Raw genomic sequence first — 16,322 nt, forward strand, 5'->3', positions numbered from 1 at the left:
ATTCCTTACAACATAAGTTGAAAATGATGTGGATGTCTGCCCTCTTTCTTTCATTATTTTCTGCCCCCATTTCAAACTCTGGTATCGCCGCAGTGATTGTCAGAACTTCGCCCAACCTTCACAGCTTGTGACGTAACTACGTCATTATGGCTGCATAGCATATGCTCATCGTCTGCCTGGCCGCTTACGGTGCTGGGCACCCATGGGTCAAAATGCCCAGCGTGAGCACCTCTGACCTGGATGGTCTTAAACACATACTTTATGAGAAGCTATAGGATATATGTAATCGCAGGACCCTCCCATCCATGTGTATTCACAGTCATGTCGCTTCCAGTCACATAGCAAGATTATTCCTTGGATGAGCAGAAAACAGTAACCCATGTTCCACTGTTTATGAACATACTAGTGAAAGTCTCTTATGCCAATGGTCTCATGAAATTTATGCTTATGAATGCCTGAACACTACCATGAATGAACTGTAAATAGTCCCTGGAAAGTTTGCATTGAGTGGGAAAGAACCCCCTATGCCCTATCTCTGATGAAAATAACAATACAGAACATGTGTTGTACCAGTGACATTATAAAACATAACCAAAGGACATGGCACAGCATTTCTAGAGGCACGTTTTCCCTAATCATCATGTATGTCCTATCAGCCTTCTGTATGAAATTACAACAGTACATGTCAGCAGATGTCATAGCATACTTAAAATATCGGACAAGATGGTTATTTTTTTTGCTAGTGGTTTAGCGTTGGACTAACACATTGAGAATTTTCAGCGATGCAATTGTGAGGAGAGAGCTAGGATTGGGAAGTTAGTGGCTGTGGCCTTAATTAGGGTACAGCCCCAGCATTCATCTAGCGTGAAAATGAGAAATCACAGAAAACAGCCTTCAGGGCGGGCGATGGTGAGATTCAAATCCACCATCTTCTGAATGCAACCTTACAGCTACCCGACCCCAACCATGTGGCCAAGTCACTTGGTAAGATAAAATGTCTTATGGGATATATCATCATGCAACACAAACATGGCACAAGTATAAAGATTATCCTCACCAACAAAATCAAAATTGGACAAAAAAAGGAGTGTTTATTTAAATGCTTGCTTCAAAACTGAAATAGTAAGCATATTATTAATAAATATGTTTGCAGTAAGTTTATAATTTAACATCCATTAAGCCACAGATCTCCATTTATTTTCTTGGACTATGGGCCAACAGAGTAAGGAGAACCCACGAGTCGAATTATGAACATATTGGTAGAAATGTACAAGACCAACAAGGGAGGAGGGATGAAACAGTATGCATAATTCACTTTTTAACTTCACAAAAGTAAACCTGTTAGAGTGTCACACAGAGTCAAAATCATGTTCACTCATTTCTGAATGATTACTGAAAACTAACTTGATGTAACCCAAACCACCGGCTATTCTGATATGTCTCCATACATCAACAGTATTTTGAAAACATACAACATGGGCAGGCAGTGAGAGTGGAAGTTTGTTCATTCTCTAAGACTGTGCAGTGACATGATAGAAGGGAAACACTGTAAATCATGAACCTTCATCACTGAAATTTCTAAATCATACAAGAAGCAGGAGAACACAAGTATGCCATTTCCATTGTTAAAAAAGTAAAATTTCTTGTAGTGAAGAAAAGTATTGAACTCTGTGACAAATAAAATTAATGTGATATCACCATCAAATGTACTACAATATTTTAATTGTTGCAAAAGCAAACTAAAGTTGTTTCAAAAAAACAAATTCAAAACGTGAACAGAAACATTAGCAATATAACAGAATATGATCCCACAGGTAGGAATGAAGAGAGTATAATTTCCATTTATTCTTACAAAAGTTTTATAAAATTATGAAAACTTGCAATTCCAGATACAAGAAGAAACATCCTGAGAGAGTAACATGGAGCATACATACAACTTTTCAGATATTTATTTTTCTTAAATTCTCCAACTACAGGCTGGTCCTATAACAGAAACTTACCTATTCTATTAAGTCGAGCCATGGAGTCCATTGCCCGCTGGTAAGCTTTCCTTACATCATCTTCTGACACTACTAATTTAATTCTATTCCAGCGCTCTGGCTGGTCAAGCCATTGGTGAGCATTAGCTGCAACCTGAGTACCCAATGGCTTAGTCAATACTAGTACATCTCCAACAACCGCATTGTCAGGCCTAAAATAAACATACAAGCCATCATTAGTAAAATTTTGACGGGTTGTAGAAAAATATAAGTCCATTTTTGCCTAAGATTATAATGCCATCTTGTGGTTGAATGGGAGTATTTTTAGGTGATATGAATTTTGGCTGTTCAGAGGAACAACTTGACAAGTAAGATGAAACAGAGTAAGAAGATGATATGTCTAAGAAAAGTGCCTGAGATTCATGTAGGTTGGCTGTGCTGATTTTTTCATTCTATTTCAGTAAGTTGGTATTATGTCCGCCTCTGTGGTGTAGTGGTTAGTGTGATTAGCTGCCACCCCCGGAGCCCGGGTTTGATTCTCGGCTCTGCCACGAAATTTGAAAAGTGGTACGTGGGCTGGAACGGGGTTCACTCAGGCTCGGGAGGTCAACTGAGTAGAGGTGGGTTCGATTCCCACCACAGCCATCCTGGAAGTGGTTTTCCGAGGTTTCCCACTTCTCCTCCAGGCAAATGCCGGGATGGTACCTAACTTAAGGCCATGGCCGCTTCCTTCCCTCTTCCTTGTCTATGCCTTCCAGTTTTCCCATCACCCGCCACAAGGCCCCTGTTCAGCATAGCAGGTGAGCCCGTCTGGGCGAAGTACTATCCTCCCCAGTTGTATCCCCCGACTCAGAGTCTGAAGCTCCAGGACACTGCCCTTGAGGCGGTAGAGGTAAGATCCCTCGCTGTGTCCGAGGGAAAAACTAACCCTGGAGGGTAAGCAGATTAAGAAAGAAAGAAAGGAAGAAAGAAAGAAAGAAAGAAAGAAAGAAAGAAAGAAAGAAAGAAAGTTGGTGTTAAGATTATGTGGATCATTGTATTACTTTGAGAGCTTGAAGCAAGCAATTTGTTCATTCTTATTGTCACTGTTATGAAGAACTCAACATACTATGATTGTGAATGCTTATGCCAGAGCTTTCTGAAGCGAGTGGCAAGGAACCCAGGACTGCCGTCTTGCAATGCCAAAAGTGCCACAAAGTCAGGGTAATGTCCTACATTGTACCCTTCTGTCTGGCATCCTGGAAGAATTTTCAATAATTCCAAAATGCCCTCCATATGAGGGATTAGTAATTTCAATTGCCACATTTTGGCAATTTCATTTCAAGTGATTTGCATGTAGGATATCTATCATATGACTTACAATTTTAACAAAATTTTGAAGATCTTATTTAAATGTCATAAACATACATCAATATTTTAATGTGTCTTTCAAATTTTAATAATATCTATTTTGTATTTCTGATATATTAATGTTAATTTATTATTAGCTGATGATGTCCCTTAGTGGACAAAACATGTACTAAATATAATAAATTATATATTGTACTGAACAGGCAGACCACTTAGTTATAATATTTAAGTTTATCCTGAATATTCAGTAATTGTAGGATATCTAACATAATAATAATAATAATAATAATAATAATAATAATAATAATAATAATAATAATAATAATGTTATTTGTTTTACGTCCCACTAACTACTTTTACGGTCTTCGGAGACGCCGAGGTGCCGGAATTTAGTCCCGCAGGAGTTCTTTTACGTGCCAGTAAATCTACCGACATGAGGCTGTCGTATTTGAGCACCTTCAAATACCACCAGACTGAGCCAGGATCGAACCTGCCAAGTTGGGGTTAGAAGGCCAGCGCCTTAACCGTCTGAGCCACTCAGCACGGCGGATATCTAACATAAAATGGCATATCGATATGGTCTACACTCTAAGTCAACAAGGCATTTTAAGGAAGATACGTTCATCAATAAAATATAGTTAAGTGCATAATGGCAACACTGTACTAAACGATTCGTTGAATGCTTATAAATCATTTACCATTTTTCTTTAAGATTAATTACCAATTTTTTTCACCTTACACTTTCCGTCAACATGGTCTTATATCCAAAATTGATAATTTGAAATGAACTATTATTCAAAATGAAATCAATATATGAATGCTTTCAACTTTTATTCTATAATTCTATAATGCCAGAAAACTAATAGTAAGCTCCTGTGACTCTCGCAATATTATCAATAAACTGATCTAATGGCATGTAGTAATCTTCCAGCTCTACAGCACACCATAGTTTTGATTAATGACAATAGAGGACACACTATGTGTCATGCATAATTATGCCACCAGCGTCGTTATAGCTGAAATACTCAAATTCTTGCAACCTGGCAGAGCACGCAGAGAATGCTAGTTGCTTGTTTTCCCTCTAATAGTGTGTGGTTTCTCAAGTATGAGGCATTGATAATTTGTGCAGAAATTGAGAATTCTGTGGCAAATACATTTGGGACAACACAGGATACTTCTTGCTTTATCTGTGTTAAAATGGGAGATAATTTTCAAGTGGCACTCATAGTAGTGAGACCTGGTAACTTGACCCCAAATTCAAATAGGAATGCAAGTTTATATAGAGAAATGGATAAATAAATTACATATACAAAGAAAATATTAAAATCTTTAAGTCTTTAGGCAATCAATGAAATTAAATTATGTTTTCCTTCTAAGAACCTAATTTTTTTAAAGTATTAAGATATTTACTTCAAAGTTGCTAAAGCAATATTGGATATTTTAAAGAAGAATTATTGAGTTGGATATTATTTAAACTGAAATGACACATATTCAAGGTAACAAATTCACTATTGTGACGAGGCTTGATTCATGCACTACTTTTTTGATTTAGCATTCCTGTTTGAACATTCATGGTTAGAATTTTATTATTCCTCATTAAAAAAGGAAAAAACCCCTCCATCAACACATTAAGGCACTTATCAATTAACAGACTCGCACATGCCTTACACACACAATTTATTGAATTAACATTTATGGGCAAACTTGAAGCCTACTGTTAGAAAGAATACCTAAAAATTTAGTCTCAAAATGAGAGAATAAAAGATGAAAAGCCATGAAGGTATTAAATCGATAGGTAATTAAGTTTCGAGGCATATATATGTAAAATTTGAGCAGTTATTTCTTTACGCTCTACCACCCTTGGCTATACAGCTGGGGATTTCTAAAGCTTTTTCTTTCTCCAATTTGCTTTACGTTGCACTAAATGGATAGGTTTAATGGCAATGATGGGACAGGCCTAAGAGTGGGAAGGAAGCCACTCTGGCCTTATTTAAGGTATAGCGCTTGCCTGATGTCAAAATGCGAAATCATGGAAAACCATCTTCAGGGCTGCTGACAGTGGGGATCAAACCCACGATCTCCCGAATGCAAGCTGACAGCTACGTGACCCAAACCGTGCAGCCACTCACTCTGTATTGAGAGTGATCTGAATTAATCTTATAGTTATTAATAAGAGTGATGCCTTCTTTCTTGTACATTTCATCCAAGTCACTTCTCTGACATTTAAAAACCCACTGATCACAAAACAATAACACATCAGAATTGATGATTAACAGGTAAACTGAAAAATAAAATAAGCACATTATATCTTAAGCCAGTTAAAATGTGAGTCGTGTAGCTCAGAAGTTTAGGAAGTACTATGAAAATGTCCGTCACTGGAAGAATATAGACCCTATTGTCCCCACTATGGCAAACTAGTGAAAGTGACGAATTAGGGAACCTGTAGTTATAAGGTTTTGGTCAAGATTTTATTATTTATACAATGTCTACCCTCTGACATAGTCTCACATCTACAGTTCGTTCTGTATGGCTAACACACAAAACCAATCATTAAATATAAAAATTGATTTGACATGAGTAATCATAGCTTCTTTCAGTTCTCTTAATTTTTTGACAATTTGCACATTTGTTAGTTTGCCACAGGGGGCTATGTAAACAAAATTTCAACTTACACATTGTCACAAGAGAAACAGAAGAAACATTGCAAATTCTTCTGTACTTCATAAATATTACAGCCAAGCAAAGCACATATCTTTCCACTCATGTGAAGTGATATAAATGAATCACAATCACAATTACTTATCAATTTTAACTTACCCCAAATGCATAAATAATGACAAGAACTTTGCCACCTTATGCACAAGCTCTTTGACAGGGAGTTTCTCCCAGCTGTACCGCTAGATAATGCGAACATTATCCGTCAATATCTTGTAGAACGTCCTGTGCTGTCACTAATGTACTTGCTTATGGTCAGAGAACTACCTTGGATTGATTATCACAATGAAACAGGAAATTTAGAGCAACAATTAAATGGAAAAACATGTGAATTGTCAGTTAGCAAGAACTCGACAGTATACCTATATAATAGGTGGTGTTTGGATGATAAATTGCATTAAAACTAAGCCTCTAAAATCATGCATAGTTATTCAGATATGTGAACAATTAACCCTCTTGCACTCAGCGCACCGATCTATCGGCGCAAGAGGTTATAGCGACAACGCTCATGGCGCCGATACATCGGCTCTGTCCTATTTAGGGATTCTGGTCATTTGTGTGGCTGTTAAATGGTAACAGATGACTGTGACAGTAACCTTAAAGCATTGAATTTGCATTTAACTCAACAGATATATCCACCAACCGTACAAAATATTTTACTTTCGACAAATGAAATCTGTTGACCATGAATGTTTACGTTGTGTTTGTTTGAAGTTATTATTGTGTGGATCTGGTTTTGGTTAGGTTATGAATACAATGGTATGATCTTCCTATCAGTTTAGCTTGAGTTTGTTTAGTTTCTTTGGTATATCGTGTGTTTGCTGTACTTCCTGGACAATAATTATAAATCTTTTCATTACTCCATTGTTGCACGTGCTTATGTCATTCTTTTCTTATAATGGCTGGGCCGAATTATTCCTATATCCTTGAATTTTCAGATGATTGGGACAGTAATAATGGCTTCTTTTTTTTTTCTTTTGGTCGAAAGTGATTCACGTTATGTGGGAAGTGACAATTTTACCCCTGAAGATATTTGCACAATCACAGCGGCTCACCGTGCATTGGACTGCGAAGAACTTGACATCGATGAAAGTTACGTGTACAGTGAATGACTGTGTCTCATACTACATGAGTGAATTGCAACACACACTTCATATTGATATTAAATTATCCACAATTAAATGTTCTTTCGTTCAGGTTTAAGAGTAAAGAAGCAAGACACAATGTCTGATCTTTCTGTCATTGAAAACCATTATTTAATTTTCAAAAATTATTTTCAAATTTTATTATATATATATATATTTTTTTTGACTTTACCAATAATAATACGTCCAAGGTATATTCATTTCTGAAATGCTCACAGTTTCCTATATTAGTGCGATTTATTTCATTTAATATGAATTAACCTGTTTACATGTTGATTTTTTGTAATTTGGTTGCAGAATCACGAAAATTAGTTTGAGCTGCTTCGAGCAAACTTCTGCATATGGGCTGAGTGAAAGAGGGTTAAGAACCCAATATAGCAATCTCCTACTCCATACTGAAGTATGGTGTATATCACAAGGGAGAGTGCTTAGCTCTGTGTATGAACGCAAGAATGTTGTGTTGGAATTATTTGAGGAAGAAAATAAAACAGGGCTGATGACCTAAATGTTATGCCCCTTTAAACAACAAGCATCAACATTATCATCATCATCACAATCATCAAAATAAAACAATTTGCAGATGCACTCAGCTTTCAGTCTGTAAGCCTCTGTGAATTTATTAAATGTCACCACAATCCTCTATATGAAACTAGTGCAGTGGCCTCATTTAGTTCCATACCTCTTATCTTTAAATCGTTAGAAACTGAGTCAAACCTTCGTCATCTTGGTCTCCCTCTACTTCTCTTATCCTCCATATCAGAGTCCATTAATCTTCTAGGTAACCTATCCTCCATTCGCCTCACATGAACCCACCACAGAAGCCGGTTTATGCGTACAGCTTCATCCATCGAGTTCATTCCTAACTTAGCCTTTATCTCTGCATTCCAAGTACCCTCCTGCAATTGTTCCCACCTGCTCGTACCAGCAATCATTATAATACCAATGTAAATGGTCCATTATTGGACATTATAAATTTTCCAGTTAACTCATTCTTGGTTACCAGCGTTTCACCGTCATGTGCTAGAGTGGGCTCATCAATTGGTACCTAGCACACCTACCAATACGCCGGCTAGTGCATACTGTGGAGGCCACTGCGTAGGCTACTTGGAGCCACTGGCAGTGCCAATGCACTAAGAGACTTCGTCTCTTTACCAAAAATTGATGCCTGCTTGGCCATCACATGATATAAATATTGATTCCCATAGGGAATCTGAAATATTTGTTTCAAATGAGTAAATTTATAATACCAATGTAAATGGTCCATTATTGGACATTATAAATTTTCCAGCTAACTCATTCTTGGTTGCCAGCATTTACTCATTTGGAACAAATATTTCAGATTCCCTATGGAAATCAACATTTATATCATGTGATGGCCAAGCAGGCATCAATTTTTGGTAAAGAGACAAAGTCTCTTAGTGCATTGGCACTGCCGGTGGCTCCAAGTAGCCTACGCAGTGGCCTCCATGGTATGCACTAGCCGTCGTATTGGTAGGTGTGCTAGGTACCAACTGATGAGCCCACCCTAGCACACGAGGGCGAAACGCTGGTAACGAAGAATGAGTTAGCTGGAAAATTTATAATATACAATAATGGACCATTTACATTGGCATTATAAATTTACTCATTCAGAACAAATATTTCAGATTCCCTATGGGAATCAACATTTATACCAGCAATCACTCTCGCTACTTTCATGTCTGTTACTTCTAACTTATGAATAAGATATCCTGAGTCCACCCAGCTTTTACTCCCGTAAAGCAAAGTTGGTCTGAAAATAGACAGATGTAAATATGGTTTTGTACGGGAGCTGACTTCCTTGTTAAAGAATACTGTTGATCACAACTAAGAGCTCACTGCATTAGCTTTACTGCACCCTGATTCAATCTCACTATATTAGCATCCTGCGAGAACACACATCCTAAATACTTAAAATTATCTACCTGTGTCAGGATTGTATCTCTAATCTGACTTTCAATTCTCTTGGATTTCTTACCTAATGACATCAATTTAGTCTTTGAAAGGCTAATTTTCATACCATACTCATTGCACAATTTTCATATTCCAAGATATTAGACTGCAGGTTTTCGGTACAATCTGCCATTTGGACCAAGTCATCAGCATAGGCCTGACTGCTTACTACATTTCCATCTAAATGAATCCCTCCCTGCCACTTTATACCTTTCAGCAGATGATCCAAGTAAACTACAAACAACAAGATTACAGCTTTTTTAACCTCTGTAAGTACTCCGAACCTGAATTCTCACTGCAGCCCAATTGTCAACATAAATGCCCTTGATGATTTTAATAATCTACCCTTAATCCCATAGTCGCCTAGTATGGCGAAAATCTTTTCCCTCGATACCCTGTCATATGCTTTCTCCAGATCTACGAAACAAACATAACTGTCTATTCCTTTCGTAGCATTGTTCAATTACTTGGCGCATGCAGAAGATCTGATCCTGACAGCCCCTCTGTGGTCTGAAACGACACTGGTTTTCATCAAACTTCCTCTCAACCACGGATTGCACCCTCCTTTCCAGGATGCCAGTAAATACTATGCCGGGTATACTAATCAATGAGATACCTCGATAGCTGTTGCAATCCTTCCTGTTCCCTTGATTATAGATAGGTGCAATCACTGCTTTTGTCCAATCTGAAAGTACCTCACCAACACTCCGTGCTAATCATATTATTCTATGAAGCCATTTCACCCCTGCCATCCCAGTACACTTCACCATTTCACGTCTAATTTCATCAATTGCTGCTGCTGTACGACAATGGAGTTTATTTACCACCTTTTCTACTTCCTCAAGCGTAATTTCACCATCATTTTCCTCCACCCCATGAGCTCTGTTGTTCGCGACACCACCACGAAGATTTCCTTTTACGTTGAGAAGATTTTTCAAAATATTCCTTCCACCTGCCCAGTGATTCCCTTGGATCTATTATGAGTTCACCTGAATTACTCAAAACACTGTTCATTTCCTTTTTCCCTCCCTTCCTAAGATTCTTTATTACTGTCCAGAAAGGTTTTCCTGCTGCTTGACCTAGCCTTTCCAGGTTATTACCAAAATCTTCCCACGACTTCTTTTTGGATTCAACAACTACTGTATTTGTTTTGTTCTGTTTCTTTCATCTACGTACAATTCCCTGTCTGCCTCGGCCCTTGTTTGGAGCCATTTCTGATAAACCTTCTTTTTACATTTACAAGCTGCTCTCACTTCTTCATTCCACCAAGACGTTTGCTTTTTCTCATCTTTACACACAGTTGTTCCTAGGCATTCCCTTGCTGGTTCTACTACAGCATCCCTGTATGCCACCCATTCTCTTTCTATATCCTGAACCTGCTTACTGTCTACTGTTTGGAACTTCTCACTAATCATATCCACGTACTTCTAATTTCCTCCTCCTGGAGATTTTCTACAATTACTGTATTTGTTTGCAGGCAGATTTCACATTCTCTATCCTAGGCCTAGAGATACTTAGTTCACTACAGATCAGATAGTGGTCTGTATCATCGAAAAATCCCTGGAAAACCCGTACATTCCTAACAGATTTCCTGAATTCTAAATCGGTTAAGAGAGTCTGTTACGGATCTGGTACCCCTACCCTCCCATGTGTAGCGGTGAATAGCCTTATGCTTGAAGAATGTATTCGTACCTGCTAAACCCATACAGCACAGAAGTTCAGCAAATGCTTCCCATTCCTATTAGCTTCCATATCTTCCCCACATTTCCCAATCAACCATTCATAACCTTCAGCTCTATTTCCAACTCTCGCATTGAAATCGCCCATTAGCACGATCCTGTCCTTGCTCTTGACCCTGACTACGATGTCACTCAATGCTTCATAAAACTGGTCAACTTCATCCTCATCTGCACCCTCACATGGTAAATATATTGAGACAATTCTCATGCTAATTCCTCCAACTGCCAAATCTACCCACGTCATTCGTTCATTTATGTGCCTAACAGAAACTCTGTTGAGTGCAATAGTATTCCTGATGAACTGCCCTACTCCACACTCTAGTCTCACTTTTTAACACCCGCCAAATACACTTTGTAATCTCCTATCTCTTCCTCATTATCTCCCCTTACCCAAATAGCATTTACTCCTAGCACATCCAGGTGCATCCTCTTTGCTGACACAACCAGTTTTACTTTCTTTCTTCCATAGGCCCCATTAATATTGATAGCTCCCCATCGAATTCCATTTCATTTGCCAAGTTATTTCCAAGGAGTTCCTTGCCTGTCAAATGGGGGTGGGACTCCGTTACTCCCATACGTCCGAGGCTTGATTAAAATGTTCTGAGCTTGGTAAATTCGTGAAGCAGGTGGATTGTATCGTCCTAGCCGCCTGAGCACAAGGAGGGCCACGACTCAGAATATATCCGAGATGCCCTTTCCCATTCTGTAACAACTGGTATTCCGACTCTCAGGACCACTTACTAGGCCACTCAGATGTTGCCCATGGTTCACGAACTAGGACGTGACTCGAGTAATCCACACCATGAAACATACAAATATTAACCTGATTAAAAAAAAAAAATGACTGAAATGAAGCAAAAGGGGAAGAGGCTACAAGAAAAGTTTCAAAGGAAATGGTGATAGATGATTATTGTTGTTTAAAGGGGCCTAACATCTAGGTCATCAGCCCTGAAGGAAATGGATAAGCTAGACATAGAACATGAAGAGCATTTGAAAACACCATTTGTGACACGTCACATGGAAAGGGACCTAAGTTTACAAAGGAAAGGATTTATTTCGTCGCCCTATTCAATATATATATATATTTTCATTTTTAGATGGAGTAATTCTAACCAAACATGTTTCAGCTCATTTTTGAGCCATCTTCAGTGAAAATGTTAAAAACTACTTGATTAATGCTAAAAGAATGTTGTTAAAAACTAGATGAGAAAGAATATAAAAAACAAGTGCAAAATCAAATGAATAAAATATGAGGTTGTAGCAAGGTTGAGAACATCTTAGCCCGAAAGTACAGTGTGTCACAATAAAAACGAGGAAGAAATCACAAAAATAAAACTTGAAACATAGCCTATCATCTTTGAGTCACATGCTCAAAAAGTCTAGAGGGCAACAGAAGTTAAGAACATATTTGAGAGGAAACAAGTGCCAAGTGTTACATGTGTCACTCGGTAGTGGAAACAGTCAATAAAATTCAAATCTGTAATGGAAAGAATGAAGGAGGATATGTGAGAAGCTTGGGCTAATAGATGAAAAAAAAAAAAAACTTTAGACTTACTTATTAAGTAATTACCCTCTTGAACGGCTTGACCTTCTCAGTTTAGAGGTTCTGCTTCCACTCGTCGTCTTTGTAGCTGGATCAGTTGTGTTTGCACAGATAGTGAAAGGAGTGAGGGAGGGAGGCACTAGGCCGGTGGGGAGAAGGGGAGGTGTTCAGTTGGAGAACTGGAAGCGGGGTTTGTTCTTATTACGGAATTGTTGACAAACAAATCGAATGGATGTATCGAGTAAAATGTTATTGCTTTCGTTGATCTCATTTAAATTATACAAGGGGTTTCTAAATTTATCAATATCAATGTGGATGCTCTCGAGAATGTTGAGCAAGGTGTTCTTTTGTTTGCAATGGAGGATGTTAAGATCTTGATCAATTGTTGTGTATTCGTGACCATATTCTTTATGATGCTCACTCATAGCTGAAGAATGATTATATTTAAGAGCGTTGCGATGTTCAGCGTACCTTATTACTAAGTTGCGGCCTGTTTGACCGATATGGCTGGAACTACAGGATTGACATTCTAATTTATAAACTCCAGAGTTCAAGTATCTATTATTGTTATTATTGTTGATAGTGTGTGAATTGAAAATTAGTCTGGAGTTAGTATGGGAGGTTCTAAAAGTTATTTTGATCTTGTGTTTCTTTTTTAATATTAGAATTTGGTAAATGCTAATGCTGTTGAAAGTGAAAGTAGAGAACTACTTTGTTGGGCTGAGTGGCTCAGACGGTTGAGGCGCTGGCCTTCTGACCCCAACTTGGCAGGTTTGATCCTGGCCCAGTCCGATGGTATTCTAAGGGGTTCAAATACGTCAGCCTCGTGTCGGTAAATTTACTGGCACATAAAAGAAGTCCTGCGGGACTAAATTATGAAAACCGTAAAAGTAGTTAGTGGGACGTAAAGCAAATAAAAATTATCTGCATATAAAAAAAAAATTATGAAAACTAAAGTCAGTCAGTCCAGCCATTCTATCCAATCGATTTCCTTCATTTTTTTAAACTGAAAGGTATTCATGCACAGACTTGTCATCACGTACTATAAATCACTTAACTTCCGCTTTCCTCAAATTATTTTATTTTTTCAATTTTTTCGTCTCTCTGAAGCAATCATATCTTTGGTTCTAATTGAGGTACGGAGTTCGTTTTGGCCTAAGAACACTCAGTGGATCAAGCTCTTTCATTTCAGCTCTTAACTATTCAAATTGGTTGATTCTGAGGAATGTTATGAGTGCACATTCAATTTGAAGTCTCATTTCTTCAAAAAAAAATTCTCATTGAAGTAATCATATCTTTCGTTCTAATTGAGTTTGTTTTGGTCCAAAAACACTCAGTGGATCAAGCGCTTTCTTTTGAGGTAATAACTACTTAAATTGGTAAATTCTGAGAAAAGTAATGAGTACATTTGTCTCCATGACAAAGATCTTTGAAGGACTTTTTAACAGTTCGGCACATAGTGTTGTTCCAAGGAACGTTTAATTCAATTTCTTTGTGCGATGTATTTTCAAGTGTTTTGTTGACATAATATTACATTCTATTACCACAGCAGATCATGTGCTTTATTTCATTAACTCGAAACTTTGCAAATACATCCGTGAGGATAGCAACGAACAACACCATACTTTGTACGTTGTGGGCGGAGCCAGCGGGAAACTGCTAGTTGTTGTTATTATTATTATTATTATTATTATTATTATTGGAGAACTTATCTTTAGGAGCAGATTCTTTAGCTAGTGTGGTCTTAGGTCTGCTCTTTTATCTATTGATGATTCTGATAACAAAGGTTCTACTGAAACTGTTGTGTTCTGCGATGTTGTGAATGGTGTTTATTCCTTTTTCGTAGTTTTTACAGTATGAAGGAATAGCCAATGCTCTGAGTACCATGCTGTTGTAAGCTGCTTTCTTATGTATGTCTGGATGAATTTTCTGTATATATTAAAGGATAAAGTGTTGTTATAGTCATGCATAATGGTTAAATCCAGGTAATTAAGGCTATTATTGTTTTCTGACTATGATGAAGTTCATATGTGGATCAATTGAATTGAGAAGTTCAAGTACTGTGTTGCTGTTAGTGATATGAGAGTCTAAAATAGCGAATATGTCATCTACATAGTGTGTCCAATGTTGAATGCCGTTAATCTTACCAATAATGTGAGGATGTTCTAAATGATCATTGTTATTATTAGAAACTATTTTGAGAAAAATGCAGTGTCAGCTTTCACTAATTTTCTTACCAATTGTACAAAATTCTCATGGCACTGAGTGGTGAATCCTCAAACTGCTGCGTAACTTAGTTAGTTAACAAGACCCATAAGTACCACAAGAAGTCAAAACTTAGAAATGCAATTTTTACACCGGAGAAACTTTGCTCAGCTCTGCTGTAAAATCTCCATTACCGACTTTGGGTCAAGAAGTTATTGATACACATTTCTGTAAAAATTTCCCATGTCTGAACATTTAAAAAAAATGTCTGTTAAGCGTGAACTCTCTGTGTACATATTATACATCACTGTTCTGTCTGCATGGGCAAATTACTTTTATACATATGATGAAACTAAGGCCAAAACAGGGAAATAATGAAGGCATCATCATTCTCCTTCATCAATGCCACAAATTTTCTGGATTCTGAAATGGAACTGGCCATATTCTCAGACTCATTTTGGAGGCCAGAGTACGAAAACAACAGTTTTTCGTTTCGTACATCATTTGACACATGAGGAGAAATCTAACCATATTGCATTTCCTGTCTGAGGACATTAGTCGTATCTTGAGTGTAATCACAATACTGCCTTCGTCAAAAAGCAGGCTCTGTGCGAAATTACAGAGGATTGGTGCCATAAAATTAAAACTGCAAGGTTTAAACCCTCTCCATTTGTTGCTATCCAAGTGGATGGGACCATTGTTAAGTGATGGACAAACCACATTAATAACATTTACAAAAGAAGCTTCCATTCCGAACCAGATCTATCAAACAGCTGTCTTTCTCATATCAACAGCCATTGGTGGTTTCTTATTGTATGACTTACAATGGAGCTTGGATGCAAACACCACTGAAGGAACCTGCCCAGAAAAACATACAATCCACCACTGATGACCAACACCAAGTGGGTGAAAACTTTTTTTGCAGTTTGATATTGGTTATATAGGTGAGATGAAAGTTGAAAAGTGTAGGTCTACATAACGATGAGTATAGAAGTAAGGATTTTTAGTAGATTTGTACAAAAGGTGATTATTTTTAACTCACTGGTGTATACTCACAGCCTCCAGCCGTGCAATAGTTCGCAGGACGCAACATACCTTGACAGCTCGCAGATGCGGCGCCAAGCTCGAGTAGCTTTGAGCACATATTTCAGATGTTCCATTATGAGACGACACTGACATAATATATACCGCCAGAATGAGGAAGAGTATATCTTTCTCGCAATGGTAATTGTGTTAGATTATCTCGACCAGTTTGGACTATAACTGACCTTGAAAATTCATTCCCTGTTCGGTCTGTCTCCATCGAAGGTGAGTAGATAAGTAGAACAGTAAGCATGGTCCAGAGAAGCCAGTTGCTAGCTAGGAGTTATATTTCAGATATTTTGAACAGAACTGATAATGAAGCACCTGTCTGTCCATTATAGATTCTTGTAACTTTCAGTGCCCAGTCTGCAAGCCTCTGTGAATTTACTAAACACGGCAACAATCCTCTATTTGAAACTAGTGCTATGGTCTTGTTTAGTTCTATAACTCTTACTTTTAAATCATTAAAAACTGAGTCTAACCGTAGTCATCTGTCTCTCTCTACTTCTCTTAGCCTCTTTGACAGAGTCCATTATTCTCTTAGGTAATCTATCCTCCTCCATTCACCTCACATGATGCCACAAATAAAGAA

General features: G+C 37.7%; 1 pseudogene; it reads right to left on the bottom strand.

The window, feature by feature from the left end:
* Positions 1 to 16,322, bottom strand: part of LOC136862987 (inactive selenide, water dikinase-like protein) — a 285,058-nt pseudogene that overhangs the window by 75,477 nt on the left and 193,259 nt on the right.

The sequence above is a fragment of the Anabrus simplex genome, chromosome 2 (genome assembly GCF_040414725.1).
Source record: "Anabrus simplex isolate iqAnaSimp1 chromosome 2, ASM4041472v1, whole genome shotgun sequence".
NCBI lineage: Eukaryota > Metazoa > Arthropoda > Insecta > Orthoptera > Tettigoniidae > Anabrus > Anabrus simplex.